Here is a 17,563-nt window from a genome sequence, read left to right as displayed (position 1 = left end):
AAAGAGGAGTGAGAGAAAAAGAAGGAGGGGAAGAGGAAGGAGGGAGGAGAGGAAGGAGAGAGGAGAAGAAGAAAAGAAGAAAAGGAGGAGGAGGAGGAGGAAAGGAGAAAGGGAAGAGAAGAAACGAGAAGAAAAAGGAAAGAGAAGAAAAGAGAAAGAGAAAAGGAGAAATGAGAAAGGGAAGGAGGAGGAAGAGAAAGATGTCCCGAGTAGGAGAGTGTAGAGCTTGGTGAATGCCCAAGTAAAGAAGTTTTGTGCCCCACTTTTTTTTTTCTATAGAACTGAAACAGGTAGCAGACCTACAAAGATCTATAAACCTGTTGAAGGATCAGAGACAGGACTAAGCATAAACTCTGTATAGCAGCAGAAAGGTATTGAAAAACATTTATTGAAAATTATAGGCAAATGTAAACTAATTTTATCCTGATACTATTGCCAACAACAGAAGAGAGAGCACAACAAATCTGAATGTGCAGCTAGGAGGAAATGAAGCCGGAGGTGGGGAGTAGTTGTTTTTTTTGTTTGTTTGTTTTGTTTTGTTTTTGTTTTTTTTTTTGTTTTGTTTTGTTTTTCTGAAGCTGGAAACGGGGAGAGACAGTCAGACAGACTCCCGCATGCGCCTGACTGGGATCCACCCGGCACGCCCACCAGGGGCCACGCTCTGCCCACCAGGGAGCAATACTCTGCCCCTCTGGGGCATTGCTCTGCCGCGACCAGAGCCACTCTAGTGCCTGGGGCAGAGGCCAAGGAGCCATCCCCAGTGCCCGGGCCATCTTTGCTCCAATGGAGCCTTGGCTGCAGGAGGGGAAGAGAGAGACAGAGAGGAAGGAGATGGGGGGGTGGAGAAGCAAATGGGCACTTCTCCTATGTGCCTTGGCCGGAATCGAACCTGGGTCCCCCGCACGCCAGGCCGACGCTCTACCGCTGAGCCAACCAGCCAGGGCCAGGGAGTAGTTTTTAAGAGCAAGTTCTAGTAGTGAGAATCTATATGCCAGTAATTGGCCTTACCCAAAAGAAACAAACTTTAACAGGGGTGATTTTACCAGATGGAACAAGGCTCCTACCCTCCCACTGAGACTGGGAGACAGGGACTCTATTTTCCTTGATGTTGCATTTCACAGGGATGGCTCCCATGTCCTTGAGGAAAATATTCCTGGGTTATAAAACTGGTGAGATTTACATCTTAAAAAGGAAGAGAAAAAATTTACAATTACAAGTATTCCAAGGTGAACGCTCTATAAAAGGGGGAGGGGGAATCAGGAGCCTATAGTAAGGACAAAACCTGTGTAGGGTTTAGTCAAGCCAAGAAAATATAAAGACTGTCTGGGTCAAAGGTTGCTGGACTTGATGCGGTCCCTTTATTTCCTGTCTGGAGTTACCTAACACTCTACCAGCTCTTTTCTCTCTCAAGACCTAATTTATATGTTATAAGAATCTCCAAATATCTCTTTCATATGTCCTAATTCAGCACGTCCAATCCACTGACCAAATGTTTTAGTGACATTGTCCTAGGCTGTTGGAAAGATTCTATGAGGCATTTGTTGAAGTCTTCAGGGAGACAAATCTGTATGCCAAGAATATTTTTTTAAGAAGTCAAGGAAATACATGTCAAACTGCTGTAGAACAGGTGGACCAGCATAGGTTGTCAGATATGTTAGTGAGCTTCCTGAAGAAGAGAGTGACAGTTTAATCTTGTCTAAAGATCCTCTCAGTGCCCATCTTTAATATGTGTTTCTTTGTTGTTGTTTTTTTAAATTCTATTACATAAATGAAATTAACCTCATTCTAATAGGATCATACCACTTCCTTTCAGAATCCATTTTGTTTCCATTACTTAACCTCTTTGTCCAGGTTTCTCATCATCTTATTTAAATGATAATAATTATTTTGACTGCTTTTTCTTAAGTGAGTCTCTTTATTCTCCTCTAGGCAGTCTATAATGTTGAAGACAAGTGTTATTACCAAATGGATAGAGCAACATTGTGAACACAGAGAAAAGACTGCTTTGAACATAGGGAGTAGCGTCAGAAAGGAGAAAACTAAATAAGCACTATGCTTAAATTCCTTTATTTAAGAGTGTGTTTTTTTTTTACCTGAAGATTTCAAACTATTAATATACTCTAGTTTCATTTACACCACATATGGAAGTACATATAGTTCATTTATATTATGATTTAGATCTTTTGAGTAGTTTCAGTCAGCAGAATTTGATTCTATCAGCAATTAATAACAATAATAATAATAATAGCTCTGTACTTTAAGGAAAAGGTGATTTCTCTATTTTTTTTAAAATAAATTTTGTTTATTGATTTCTAGCAAGAGAGTAAGGGAGGGGAGAGAAAGAGGATGAGAGAGAGAAAGAGAGAGAGGACAGTAACATCAATCTGTTCCTGTGTGTGATCCAGCTGAGGATCGATCCAACAACCTCTGCACTTTGGGATGATGCTCTAACCCAGTGGTAGTCAACCTGGCCCCTACCGCCCACTAGTGGGTGTTTCAGCTTTCGTGGTGGGTGGTAGTGGAGCAACCAAAGTATAAATAGATAGATTTAACCATAGTAAGTTGTTTTATAAAAATTTATTCTGCCAAACTTAGTATAAATCTGACATAAAGTACTTGGTAAGTAATTATTATTATATGCTTTAACTTGCTGTTACTCTGCTTTATAAATTTTATAAAGTTACTTCCCTACTTTATAAATCACCATTACTGTGGAACTGGTGGGAGGTTAGAAAATTTTACTACTAACAGAGATACAAAAGGTGAGCGGTAGGTATAAAAAGGTTGACTACCTCTGCTCTAACCAATTGAGCTATCCAGCTAGAGCTGATTTCTCTATTTTAAAATAAAAGAAGGCCCTGGCTGGTTGGCTCAGCGGTAGAGCGTCGGCCTGGCGTGCGGGGGACCCGGGTTCCATTCCAGCCAGGGTACATAGGAGAAGCGCCCATTTGCTTCTCCACCCCCCATCCTTCCTCTCTGTCTCTCTCTTCCCCTCCCGCAGCCAAGGCTCCATTGGAGCAAAGATGGCCCTGGCACTGGGGATGGCTTCTTGGCCTCTGCCCCAGGCGCTAGAGTGGCTCTGGTCATGGCAGAGCAACGCCCCGGAGGGGCAGAGCATCGCCCCCTGGTGGGCAGAGCGTCACCCCTGGTGGGCGTGCCAGGTGGACCCCGGTTGGGCGCATGCGGGAGTCTGTCTGACTGTCTCTCCCCGTTTTCAGCTTTAGAAAAATACAAAAATAGTAATAATAATAATAAAATAAAATAAAATAAAATAAAATAAATTTGGAGCTAATAGAGGAGGTCTTTCTAAATACGAGGTTACATGTAGATTCAGAAAAATGGCTCTTTTAAGTCAGAGGATATCCAGGATCCAGGGGGTGATGGTATTATTAGCATTAACTTGAAAATCTTGCCAACATTTATTCCACTCCTACTTTGTTCTAAGTAGTGCTGGGTAGCAGCTATTAATGTTATCATTCAATATGAAGAAGATTAAGACAGTAAAATATGATTAGTACTAACAGAAGCATAAACCTAATCTCATGGAAAGAGATTAGATATATGAGAGGGGCCAACCAGGATGATTAAACAAGAATGAATTGAGTCTGCTCTGCAGGGTGGAGTTACTTAATTGTCTTTGAGATAAACTACATTTCAAAACTCTTTATTTCACAGAAGTATGAAATATCCCAATAAGGCCAGCAAGTTTTAAATATACTCAAATTCAGCATGCTAATGTGTGGAGGCTGATTTCAGTTCCATACCAACAGAAAGGGCTTAGCAAAAGCTTTGTTGGAGGGGTGTACCTTGCAAATCATAGGAGTTTGCCCAAATTTGCAATTCTTTAAATTTGGTTTTGTGCTCTCAAGTAGCATAATGATTTGCAGGCTCTGTGGAGATTGCCCAGTTGTGCTACCATGCCTCTTAGGATATTCTGAGCCAACATTGGATAATGTTGGAAAACCGGTGGATTTGGTAGTAGCCCTACTGTTTCACAAAACTCGATACATTTTTTTTTCCTTTTCAGATATAAGATTAAGATTCATTATCATACAGTTGTCATTAGTCATTATCATACAGCTGGCATTGATAAGAGATCAAACCCCTCATCTAACGAATTTATTTTTATTCAAATAGGAGGTGGCACTACTGGAAGGCAAAAATCTGAAAATCTAATACATATTGGAAATTGGGGTCAAGGGCTGAGTGCAAATGATGGTCTTCCTGTGTTTTCCTTTCTTTTTAGAAAATTAATTTTAATGGGGTGACATTGATAAATCGGGGTACATATATGTTCAGAACATATATCTCTAGGTTATTTTGACATTTGATTATGCTGCATTCCCATCACCCAAAGTCCAATTGTCTTCCGTCACCTTCTAACTAGTTTTGTTGTGCCCTTCCCCTCCCCCAACAACCTTCATTTCCTTCCCCACACCCCATAACCCCCACACTCTTGTCCATGTCCCTGAGTCTCATTTTTATGTCTCACCTATGTATGGAATCATACAGTTCTTAGTTTTTTCTGATTTACTTATTTTGCTCAGTATAATGTTATCAAGGTCCATCCATATTGTTGTAAAGGACCGATGTCATCATTTCTTATGGCTGAGTAGTATTCCATAGTATATATGTACCAAAACTTTCTAATCCACTTGTCCATTGACGGACACTTGGGCTGTTTCCAGATCTTCGCTATTGTAAACAGTGCTGCCATAAACATGGGGGTGCATTTCTTCTTTTGAAACAGTGCTATGGTGTTCTTGGGGTATATTCCTAACAGTGGGATAGCTGGGTCAAAAGGCAGTTCAATTTTTAATTTTTTGAGGAATCTCCATACTGTTCTCCATAGTGGCTGAACCAGTCTGCATTCCCGCCAGCAGTGCAGGAGGGTTCCCTTTTCTCTACATGCTTGCCAGCACTTATTTTGTGTTGTTCTGTTGATGAGCGCCATTCTGACTGGTGTGAGATATCTCATTGTGGTTTTAATTTGCATTTGTCTAATGATTAGTGATGTTGAGCGTTTTTTTATATGCCTATTGGCCATCTATATGTACTCTTTGAAGAAGTGTCTATTCATTTCTTTCACCCATTTTTTGATTGGATTGTCTGTCTTCCTGGTATTGAGTTTTACAAGTTCTTTATAAATTTTGGTTATTAACTCCTTATCAGACGTATTAATAGTCAAATATGTTCTCCCATTGTGTAGTTTGTCTTTTTATTCTGTTCTAATTGTCTTTAGCTGTGCAAAAGCTTTTTAGTTTAATATAGTGCCATTTGTTTATCCTGTCTTTTATTTCATTTGCTTGTGGAGATAAATCGGCAAATATATTGCTGCAAGAGATGTTGGAGAGCTTACTGCTTATGTTTTCTTCTAAGATGCTTACTTATGGTTTCACGAATGGTTCTTTTCTCCATTTTGAGTTTATTTTTGTGAATGGTGTAAGTTCGTGGTCTACTTTCATGTTTTTGCAGGTAGCTGTTCAATTTTCCCAACACCATTTGTTGAAGAGGCTGTCTTTACTACAATGTATGTTCTTACCTCCTTTGTCAAACATCAGTTGTCCATAAAAGTGTGATTTATTTCTGGGTTCTCTGTTCTGTTCCATTGATCTATAAGCCTGTTCTTATGCCAGTACCAGGCTGTATTGAGTATAATGGCCTTGTAGTATAACTCGATATCCGGAAGTGTGATACCTCCCACTTTATTCTTCTTTTTCAAGATTGCTGAGGCTATTTGTGTTCTCTTTTGGTTCCGTATAAATTTTTGGCATATATGTTCTATATCTTTGAAGTAAGTCATTGATATTTTAATTGATATTGTATTAAATTTATAAATTGCTTTGGGTAATATAGACATTTTAATGATGTTTATTCTTCCTAACCATGAGCATGGTATATGCTTCCACTTGTTTGTATCTTCCCTGATTTCTTTTATCAATGTTTTATAATATGCTCAGTACAAGTCTTTAGTCTCCCTGGTTAAATTTATTCCTAGGTACTTTATTTTTTTGGTTGCAATGGTGAAGGGGATTGATTTCTTAATTTCTCTTTTTGACAGTTCATTGTTAGTATATAAAAATGCCTCTGATTTCTAGTATTAATTTTATATCCTGCCACCTTGCTGAATTCATTTATCAGTTCCAGTAGTTTTTTGACTGAATGTTTTGAAATAGCTTGAGAAGGATAGGAGTTAGTTCTTGTGTGAATATGTGGTAGAATTTACTTGTGAAGCTATCAGGCCAAGGAATTTTTTTGTTGGAAATTTTTTGATAACTGTTTTGATCTCATTTGTTGTAATTGGTCTGTTTAGGTTTTCTGATTCTTGCAGATTGATATTTGGAAGATTGTATGTTTCAAAGAATTTGTCCATTTCATCTAAGTTGTTTAGTTTTTTGGTATACAGTTCTTCATAATAATTTCTTACAATATTTTGTATTTCTGTTGTGTCAGTTGTTATTTCTCCACTCTCATTTCTAATTTTATATATTTGAGTCCTCTCTCTTTTTTCTTCTTGAGTCTAGTTAAAGGTTCATACATCTTGTTTACTTTTTCAAAGAACCAGCTCCTGGTTTCGTTGATCCACTGTAATTTTTTTTAGCCTCTATGTCATTTATTTCCTCTCTGATCTTTATAATTCCCTTCATTCTACTACATCTGGGCTTTACTTGCTGTTCCTTTTCTAGTTATTTTAGAAGCAGGTTTAAATTGTTTATTTGAGCTTTTTCTAGCTTTTAAGGTATGCCTGTAATGTTATGAACTTCCCTTTCAAGACTGCTTTTGCTGTGTCCCATAAATTTTGAGTTGTTGTATACTCATTATCATTCGTTTCTAGAAAATTTTTTATTTCTTCGTTGATCTCATTGTTAATCCCTTTGTTATTTAACAACATGCTATTTAGTTTCCATGTGTTTGAGAATTTTTGAGTTTTTTTGTTGTGGTTGATTTCTAGTTTCATGCCATTGTGATCAGAGAAAGTGCTCGATATGATTTCAATCTTCTTAAATTTGTTGAGACCACTTTTGTTCCCTAACATGAGCACTTATAAAGAATGTATATTCTGCTCCTTTAGGGTGAAAGTTTCTGAAGATTTCTATTAAATTGAGTTAATCTATTATGTCCTTTAAGTCTGCTGTTCTTTTGTTAATTTTCTTTCTTGATAATTTATCTAGTGATGTTAGTGGGGTATTGAAATCCCCTACTATTATAGTATTGCTGTTGATCTCGCCCTTTAAATCCATCAAAGTCTGCTTTATATATTTAGGTGCTTCTTATTTAGGTCTGTAGATATTTATAACGGTTATATCTTCCTGTTGAATTGCTCCCTTTATCATTATGTAGTGACCTTCTTTATCTCTTACTATAGCCTTCATTTTAAAGTTCATTTTGTCTGATATAAGTATTGCTACCCCAGCTTCTTTTTCATTTCCATTTGTGTGAAATATTTTTTTCTATCCTTTTATTGTCAGTCTATGTGCATCTTTTGTTTTAAGGTGTGTCTCTTGTAGACAGCATATGTATGGGTCCTGTTTTCTTATCCATGCAGCTACTCTATGTCTTTTGATCGTATCATTTAATCCATTTACATTTAAGGTTATTATTGATATGTAGTTGTTTATTGCCATTTTATTCTTTAAAACTGTATTCCTCTTTTGCTATATTATTTTCTCCTTTGATCTGTTTACAACAGGCCCCTTAGCATTTATTGCTGCATTTGTTTGGTTGTAGTGAATTTCTTGAGTTTTTGTTTTGTCTGTAAAGCTCTTTATTTCTCCTTCAATTTTAAATGATAGCCTTGCTGGATAAAGTAGTCTTGGTTGTAGGCTCTTGTTCCGCATTACTTTGAATATTTCTTGCCATTCCCTTCTGGCCTCAAGTGTTTCTGTTGAGAAGTCGGAAGTCATCCTTATGGGGGCTCCTTTGTAGGTGATAGTCTTTTTTTCTCTAGCAGCTCTTAATATTTTCTCTTTATCGCTTAGCTTTGGTATTTTAATTATGATGTGTCTTGGTGTAGATTTCTTTGGGTTTCTCTTTAATGGAGTTCTCTGTGCTTCTTGAACTTGTGAGATGTTTTCTTGCCTTAACTGAGGGAAGTTTTCAGCTATGATATGTTTGAACAAAGTCTCTATCCTTTGTTCTTTCTTTTCTTCTTTAGGAACCTCTATGATGCGGATGTTATATCTCTTCATGTTGTACAGAGCTCTCTTAGAGTTTCCTTAGACTTTTTGAGTCTTCTTTTCTTTTTTCTGCTATGTTTTCATGCCTTCATTTATCTTGTCCTCTAACTCACTGATTGGATTCTCAGCTTCATCCATCCTGCTTTAAATTTCTTCCATTGTGTTCTTTATTTCTGATATTGTATTTGTCATTTCTCACTGATTCTTTTCTATTATTTCAATGTCCTTTTTTATATTTGCTATCATTTATTTAGGTGTTCGTTATGACCATCTGTTGTAGTTCTAATATCTTTGAGCATCCTAACAATTGTTATTTTAAACTCTGAATCTGGTCATTTGGTTATATCTGACTCATTTAGGTCCTTTTCTGGGGATTTCTCTTGATTCATTTGTGTTGCATTTCTCTTCCTTTTCATTTTGTCTGTGTAAAAGAAGGTTTTAGCCACTGAAGTCCACTGGGTGTGGCCTCTGTGTTTCCTAGGTGTGGTCTGTCTGCAGGCCCTCCACCCCCTCTGCTGTTGCTGCCTAGGGCGTTTGGATATGTGTGTTACTGGTGCTAGCCCACTGGGGCTGTTGCTGTGGTTTCTGCCTCTTCTTTACGGGAATGGCTGTGATCATGTGCTCAGGTGTACAAGCCTCAGTGGCCTTGGCCTTTGCCTGGCCCCTGCGGGTGGCATTATGCTCAGCCCTGAGGGCAGGGGTGAGCACTTTTTTTCAGCTGTGGGTCTCCATCTGATTCCGGGCTTTTGCCCCACCCCTGCAGTAGGAGCCCGCTCGTGGACAGCTACAAGCCTTGGCTCCACAGGCCGGGCAGGACTGTGTGCCCACATTCAGTAGCGGGACTCTGCCTCTTCTGGGCTTTTGGCTCCACCCTTGCAGGAGGAGCCAGCTCCCAAGTCAGGCCACAAGCCTCAGTTCTGGACAGGGCAGGGCTGTGCTCCTGAGCCCTTGCTCAAGGGCAGTTCTCCACCCCTTCTGGGGTTCCCACCCGTCCCCCCAGAGGCTGGTTTGCAGGCTGCCTGCAGCTGGGCTTGACCACTTTTGCATGTCCCCTCCTCACCAGCCGGGCAAGACTGAGCTCACACCTGGGCCTCAGTGGTGGCCAACTGGCTTCTGTCCTTGCCGACAGAACTGCGCTTCTGCATGCTGCCGCCACCTGCCCTCGGGCGAGCCCTCAGCCATGTGGGTGGGGACACTGCAGCTCAGACCCTAGCACTCACTATTGTAGTCCTGAAAGCTCCCTCCTTCTAAGTGACTGCTCTGAGTGCCACGGGAGAGCTTTTTTGGCTGGTATCCTGCTTCCCTTTGCTGGTATTCCTGTTTCCAGGGGAAACATTCACTTCAGATTTGGGGAGTGACTTGTTTCAGGGGTTAGGGTGGCTGTCTCTCAAAGTGTTTCTCCCTGTGCCTCCTAGATTACACTCTCTTCCTGCTACTCTGGTCCTTTCCTCTCTCCCCATCCCCCAGAGCCCCAGGTGAGTGGTTGTGAGAGAAGTTTTCTGTGAGGTCCCTTTAAGAAGAATCCTGGGTCTGAGAAATCAGTCTCTTCTCACAAATAGTATCCTGTCTTGTTTCCAGCTAAATACTGTCCATATGCCTCTTCTGGGTTCTGAGGCTGCAGTCTGGGGCTTTGTTCCTGGGGCTCAGGCCCCACCCATCTCTGCTAAACTCACTTCCTGCCATGCGAGTCACTCCCAGCTGCCATTTGCTCCAGGGAGTTGGGCAACCCTCTCCACATTTCCACTTTTCCTACCAGTCTCAGTGTGGTTTCTTCGGTGTTCCTTGGTCGAAGAGTCCTGTTAGTTTATTCCAAAGTTGGTTTTTCCAGATGATGGTTCTTAAAATTAGTTTGTAATCCACTTTGGTTCTGGGAGGTGGAAGTTGGTATGTCCACCTACTCCATCGCTATCTTGTCTCTCTCCCATAATATTTTTTATTTATTTAAATATATGGTTAATATGTCTCTGTGTTTTTCTCTTAAGACCAAACTTTGATATGATAAATTTTATAGCTATAAGTACTGCATTTGGAAGTTAACATAATTAATATATGTGACTTACAAATTGTTTTGCAAACAAATTTTCACCATCAAAGCCATGTATTTGATTAGAAAGGATATCCTTTTTATAATTTTTCCTTTAGCTTGAAAATATGGAATGAGAAATACTAAAAGGCATTGAGATAATGGCTCTGAGCTAGAGAATTTTAAATAGGCTTCCAACTTATTAAAGCTGACTTTTCCTCTTCGTGATAGATAGGCAGCTTTGTGACACAGAATGAAGAGAAAATGCTCTGTCATAAACACTCCCTAAGGAACCTGTGTCCATAAAAAGATGATTCCTTAGGGAAATTCAAAATTTCTGAGTAATAGGTTGCTCTGGGTGGACACATCAGTAACATATAAAAGCACATAGGCTGTTTGTCCACTGCATGGAGGATCATTATCACTAGGGCTTCCATCACTTTCATGAGAGTAAGATGAGCTGGTGTGTTTTCTTTTAGGTTCAACAACAGACATGAATTCACAGACCTACTGTGTTTTACTTGGCTGAGGGCTCCAAGAAACTGATATGTTAACATACTATTAAACCAGTTCTGTAGGAGAGTGTAATAAAATGATAATACAGTGAGTCACTATAAACTCTGCCAACGATATGTGAATATTTCCTGGTCAGTGGAAACAGAACTACTCAATTACAAAGTCAAGTAATTGAACTTTTACAAAGTTTCAATTTCTATCAAACATAATTTTTTATTTGAAGTCTCACTAGAAACCCTTGCCTTTACTTTTAACTTATTCTCTTACTTTCTTGCTTTTACTTTTTATTTCTGTACTAAGAGCTCTCCCACATTTTCCTCAATTATCTATCTCATATGAACCATTGCCCACCAAATCAATCCCTCTCTCAATAAAGCCTGGTTTGGTCAATGACATAACCCCTTAATCAGCTGTTCACACCCCAAACTTTGGTGTCATCATGAACTCTGCTTACATTATTACTTCAGGAATCACATCCATTAGCCAATTCTTTCAGTTCTTTTGCAAATTATATTTTGAATCCATCCACCTTGACCACCATACCTGTTTCCACGTATCCAAGTCACCATATTTCTTACTTTGATTATTGCTAATTGCCTTTTAACTGTTATCCTTGTTTCTGATATAATTTCCTAGAGTCTCTTCTCAAAACAGTGGCGAGAGCCTTTTAAAACACAAATCAGACCATGCTACTCTAGTGCTCAAAACCAGATGGTTTCTATGATATTTAGAATAAAATTCAAAGGTTTACTGTGGCCTACACAATAACTTCTTTGTCCTGATCTCCTTCCACTTCTCTCTTGGCTCAGGCCCCACTGTCCTTCCTTGCTGGTTCTCCAACATGTTACCACCTCCCTCCGACTAAGGCAGTTATGCTAACAGCTGCCTTTTCCTGCAGGCACTCCCTTAACAGACACCTCCATAGGTCATTTCGCATTTCCTTTGGGTCTTGATCAAAGTCATCTCCTCTGACATTTCTCTATGCTCATTGTACCTATACTATCGCTGCTGCCCACCACCCTCTCAGTCCCTTACATCTATTCTGCTTTCTTCCTGATACACGTCTCTGCCTATCATGCTATGGTATAGTAATTTGTTTATCCTTTTATATGTCTCTTTCACTTTAAGGCAGACTCCTTGAAAGTGGAGAAATATTCTTTTTGATTCCCTATTTTATACCTAAGCTACTAGAAGCAGTGTCTAGTACATAGTATAAGAGTCTAAGAGAGAATCTTGAAGAAATGTTACTTTCCACAATGCTTTTATATTTTTGAAATTTATTTCCCCTGATTGCTGATAAATTACATCTTTTTTTTTTTAATAAATTTTTATTAATGGTAATGGGATGACATTAATAAATCAGGGTACATATATTCAAAGAAAGCATGTCTAGGTTATTTTGTCATCAAATTATTTTGCAAACCCCTCGCCCAAAGTCAGATTGTCCTCCGTCACCCTCTATCTAGTTCTCTGTGCCCATCCCCCTCCCCCTAACTCGCTCCCTTCCTCCCTCCCATGTCCTCCCTCCCCCCCCACCCTTGGTAACCACCACACTCTTGTCCATGTCTCTTAGTCTCATTTTTATGTTCCACCAAGGTATGGAATCATGTAGTTCTTGTTTTTTTCTGATTTACTTATTTCCCTCCTTATAATGTTATCAAGATCCCACCATTTTGCTGTAAATGATCCCGTGTCATCATTTCTTATGGCTGAGTAGTATTCCATAGTGTATATGTGCCACATCTTCTTTATCCAGTCTTCTATTGAAGGGCTTTTTGGTTGTTTCCATGTCTTGGCCACTGTGAACAGTGCTGCAATGAACATGGGGCTACATGTGTCTTCACGTATCAATGTTTCTGAGGTTTTGGGGTATATACCCATTAGAGGGATTGCTGGGTCATAAGGTAGTTCTATTTGTAGTTTTTTGAGGAACCACCATACTTTCCTCCATAATGGTTGTACTACTTTACAGTCCCACCAACAGTGAATGAGGGTTCCTTTTTCTCCACAGCCTCTCCAACATTTGCTATTACCCGTCTTGTTGATAATAGCTAATCTAACAGGAGTGAGGTGGTATCTCATTGTAGTTTTGATTTGCATTTCTCTAATAACTAATGAAGCTGAGCATCTTTTCATATATCTGTTGGCCATTTGTATCTCTTCCTGGGAGAAGTGTCTGTTCATGTCCTCTTCCCATTTTTTTCTTGGATTGTTTGTTTGTTTGTTGTTGAGTTTTATGAGTTCTTTGTAAATTTTGGATATTAGGCCCTTATCTGAGCTGTCGTGTGAAAATATCAGTTCACATATAGTTGGCTGTCTGTTTATTTTGATATCAGTTTCTCTTGCTGAGCAAAAACTTTTAATTCTGATGTAGTCCCATTCATTAATTTTTGCCTTCACTTCTCTTGCCATTGGAGTCAAGTTCATAAAATGTTCTTTAAAACCCAGGTCCATGATTTTAGTACCTATGTCTTCTTCTATGTACTTTATTGTTTCAGGTCTTATATTTAGGTCTTTGATACATTTTGAATTAATTTTAGTACACGGGGACAGGCTGTAGTCGAGTTTCATTCTTTTGCATGTGGCTTTCCAGTTTTCCCAACACCATTTGTTGAAGAGGCTTTCTTTTCTCCATTGTGTGTTGTTGGCCCCTTTATCAAAGATTATTTGACCATATATATGTGGTTTTATTTCTGGGCTTTCTATTCTGTTCCATTGGTCTGAGTGTCTATTTTTTTGACAATATCATGCTGTTTTGATTATCGTGGCCCTATAATATAGTTTAAAGTCAGGTATTGTAATGCCCCCAGCTTCATTCTTTTTCCTTAGGATTGTTTTGGCTATTCGGGGTTTTTTATAGTTCCATATAAATCTGATGATTTTTTGTTCCATTTCTTTAAAAAATCTCATAGGGATTTTGATGGGAATTGCATTAAATTTGTATATTGCTTTGGGTAATATGGCCATTTTGATTATATTTATTCTTCCTATCCAAGAACAAGGAATATTTTTCCATCTCATTGTATCTTTTTCGATTTCCCTTAACAATGCTTTGTAATTTTCATTATATAGGTCCTTTACGTTCTTTGTTATGTTTATTCCTAGGTATTTTATTTTTTTGTTGCAATCGTGAAAGGGATTATTTTTTTGAGTTCGTTTTCTAATATTTCATTGTTGGCATATAGAAAGGCTATGGACTTTTGTATGTTAATTTTGTATCCTGTGACCTTACTGTATTGGTTTATTGTTTCTAATAATCTTTTTGTGGAGTCCTTCGGGTTTTCGATGTATAGGATCATATCATCAGCAAAAAGTGATAGCTTTACTTCTTCTTTTCCGATATGGATGCCTTTTATTTCTTTGTCTTGTCTGATTGCTCTGGCCAGAACTTCTAGCACCACGTTGAATAAGAGTGGAGAGAGTGGACAACCCTGTCTTGTTCCTGATTTAAGGTAGAAAGTCCTCAGTTTTATGCCATTTAATAGGATGTTGGCTGATGGTTTATCATATATGGCCTTTATCATGTTGAGATATTTTCTTTCTATACCCATTTTGTTGAGAGTCTTAAACATAAAATTGTGTTGTATTTTATCAAAAGCCTTTTCTGCATCTATTGATAAGATCATGTGGTTTTTGTTCTTTGTTTTGTTGATATGGTGTATTACGTTAACCGTTTTGCGTATGTTGAACCATCCTTGAGATGCTGGGATGAATCCCACTTGATCATGATGTATTATTTTTTTAATATGTTGTTGTATTCGGTTTGCCAGTATTTTGTTTAGTATTTTAGCATCTGTATTCATTAGAGATATTGGTCTGTAGTTTTCTTTCTTTGTGCCATCCTTGCCAGGTTTTGGTATGAGGGTTATGTTGGCCTCATAAAATGTGTTTGGAAGTATTGCTTCTTCTTCAATTTTTTGGAAGACTTTGAGTAGAATAGGAACCAAGTCTTCTTTGAATGTTTGATAGAATTCACTAGTATAACCGTCTGGACCTGGACTTTTATTTTTGGGGAGATTTTTAATAATTTTTTCTATTTTCGCCCTGCTGATTGGTCTGTTTAGGCTTTCTGCTTCTTCATGACTCAGTCTAGGAAGGTTGTATTGTTCTAGGAATTTATCCATTTCTTCTAGATTGTTGTATTTGGTGGCATATAATTTTTCATAGTATTCTACAATAATTCTTTGTATATCTATGGTGTCTGTGGTGATCTCTCCTCTTTCATTTTGGATTTTATTTATTTGAGTCCTGTGTCTTTTTTCCTTGGTGAGTCTTGCCAAGGGTTTGTCAATTTTGTTGATCTTTTCAAAGAACCAGCTCCTTGTTTTATTGATTTTTTCTATAGTTTTTCTGTTCTCTATTTCATTTATTTCTGCTCTGATTTTTATTATCTCCTTTCTTCGGCTGGTTTTGGGTTGTCTTTGTTCTTCTTTTTCTAGTTCCTTAAGGTGTGAAGTTAAGTGGTTTACTTCGGCTCTCTCTTGTTTGTTCATATAGGCCTGAAGTGATATGAACTTTCCTCTTATTACTGCTTTTGCTGCATCCCAGAGATTCTGATATGTCGTATTTTCATTTTCATTTGTCTGTATATATCTTTTGATTTCTGCGCTTATTTCTTCTTTGACCCATTCATTTTTTAGAAGTATGTTGTTTAGTTTCCACATTTTTGTGGGTTTTTCCCCCTCTTTTTTGCAGTTGAATTCTAGTTTCAAGGCTTTATGATCAGAAAACAAGCTTGGTACAATTTCAATTTTTCTAAATTTGCTGATATTGTCTTTGTGGCCCAACATATGGTCAATTCTTGAGAATGTTCCATGTACACTAGAGAAAAATGTATACTCTGTCGCTTTGGGATGAAGTGTCCTGTAGATGTCTATCATATCCAGGTGTTCTAGTATTTCGTTTAAGGCCACTATATCTTTATAGATTCTCTGTTTGGATGACCGATCTAGAGCCGTCAGCGGTATATTGAGGTCTCCAAGTATGATTGTATTTTTGTCAGTTTTTGTTTTAAGGTCAATAAGTAGCTGTCTTATATATTTTGGTGCTCCTTGGTTTGGTGCATATATATTAAGGATTGTTATGTCTTCTTGATTCAACTTCCCCTTAATCATTATGAAATGACCATTTTTGTCTCTGAGTACTTTTCCTGTCTTGTAGTCAGCATTATTAGATATGAGTATTGCTACGCCTGCTTTTTTTTGGGTGTTGTTTGCTTGGAGTATTGTTTTCCAGCCTTTCACTTTGAATTTGTTTTTATCCTTGTTGCTTAGATGTGTTTCTTGTAGGCAGCATATAGTTGGATTTTCTTTTTTAATCCATTCTGCTACTCTGTGTCTTTTTATTGGTAAGTTTAATCCATTTACATTTAGTGTAATTATTGACACTTGTGGGTTCCCTACTGCCATTTTATAAATTGCTTTCTGTTAGTTTTGTATCTAGTTTGATTCTTCTCTTTTGTTTTTCTATCATTTGTTTTTGTTTGTTTGTGTTCCATACTTCTTTCCTCTGTTGCTACCTTTTTTAAGTCAAGTGTTTTTGTGGTGGTTTTTTTAAGGGTGGTTACCATTAAGTAATGAAAAGGGTACCTACCATATTCATTGTAGTACCCTATCTTATAAGTATTTCTGCACTTCATCATCCTTTGCTACTGTTAATCTCCATCCTCTCCCCCCTTTTTTTCCTATGTTGTCACAGTTTAAGTTTGGTTTTATTGTGTTCTTGGTGGAGCTGTTACTTGTGGTTAGGTTTTCTTTTGTTCTTTGAATCTGGTTGGAAAACCCCCTTTAGTATTTCCTGGAGTGGGGGCTTTCTGTTGATAAATTCTCTCATCTTTTCTGTATTTGTGAATGTTTTTATATCTCCTTCATACTTGAAGGATAGCTTTGATGGGTATAGTATTCTTGGCTGAAAGTTCCTCTCTTTCAGGGCTTTAAATATTGGGGTCCACTCTCTTCTAGCTTGTAGAGTTTCTGCTGAGAAATCTGATGATAATCTAATAGGCCTTCCTTTATATGTTGTACTCTTCTTTTCCCTGGCTGCCTTGAGAATTTTTTCTTTGTCATTGGTTTGTGTCATCTTTATTATGATGTGCCTTGGAGTGGGTTTGTTGGGGTTAAGAAAACTCGGTGTTCTGTTTGCTTCTTGAATTTGAGGCTTTAGTTCCTTCCACAGGCTTGGGAAGTTCTCGTCTATTATTTGTTTGAGTATATTCTCCATTCCATTTTCTTTCTCTTCTCCCTCTGATATACCTATTATTCTTATGTTATTCTTTCTGATGGAGTCAGACAATTCCTGTAGGGCTTTCTCGTTTTTTATTATTTTTGAGTCTCTTTCTTCTTCTCTCTGTTGTGCCTCAAGTTGTTTGTCTTCTATTTCACTAATCCTATCTTCAATCTGGGCTGTTCTGTTAGCTAAGCTTGTTACCTCGTTTTTCAGCTCGTGAATTGAGTTTTTCATTTCTGTTTGATTTGTTTTTATAGTTTCAATTTCCTTGGTAATATATTCTTTGTGTTCATTGAGTTGTTTTCTGATCTCCCTATATTGCCTTTCTGTGTTTTCTTGTATATCTCTGAGTATTTTTAAGATTTCTATTTTAAATTCTCTGTCATTTAGCTCCAAGACTTCCAATATGTTAAGTCTTTTCTCCATAGATTTTTCCACATCTATTTGTGTTACCTCTCTTTCTTTTGTATCCATGATATTCGATTTCCTCTTTCTTATCGGCATCTGAGGGTGGTCTTATTGATAGCACTAATTAGAATTAATAAAGAGTAAAAAGGAAAAAAAAAAAAGGTAAAACACCCCACAAAAAAAAAAAAAAACAGTAATAATTTATTATTTCCTC

This window comes from Saccopteryx bilineata, chromosome 2 (assembly GCF_036850765.1).
Source record: "Saccopteryx bilineata isolate mSacBil1 chromosome 2, mSacBil1_pri_phased_curated, whole genome shotgun sequence".
Classification (NCBI taxonomy): domain Eukaryota; kingdom Metazoa; phylum Chordata; class Mammalia; order Chiroptera; family Emballonuridae; genus Saccopteryx; species Saccopteryx bilineata.
The sequence above is the reverse complement of the archived record's forward strand: the minus strand, read 5'-3'. Positions refer to the sequence as shown.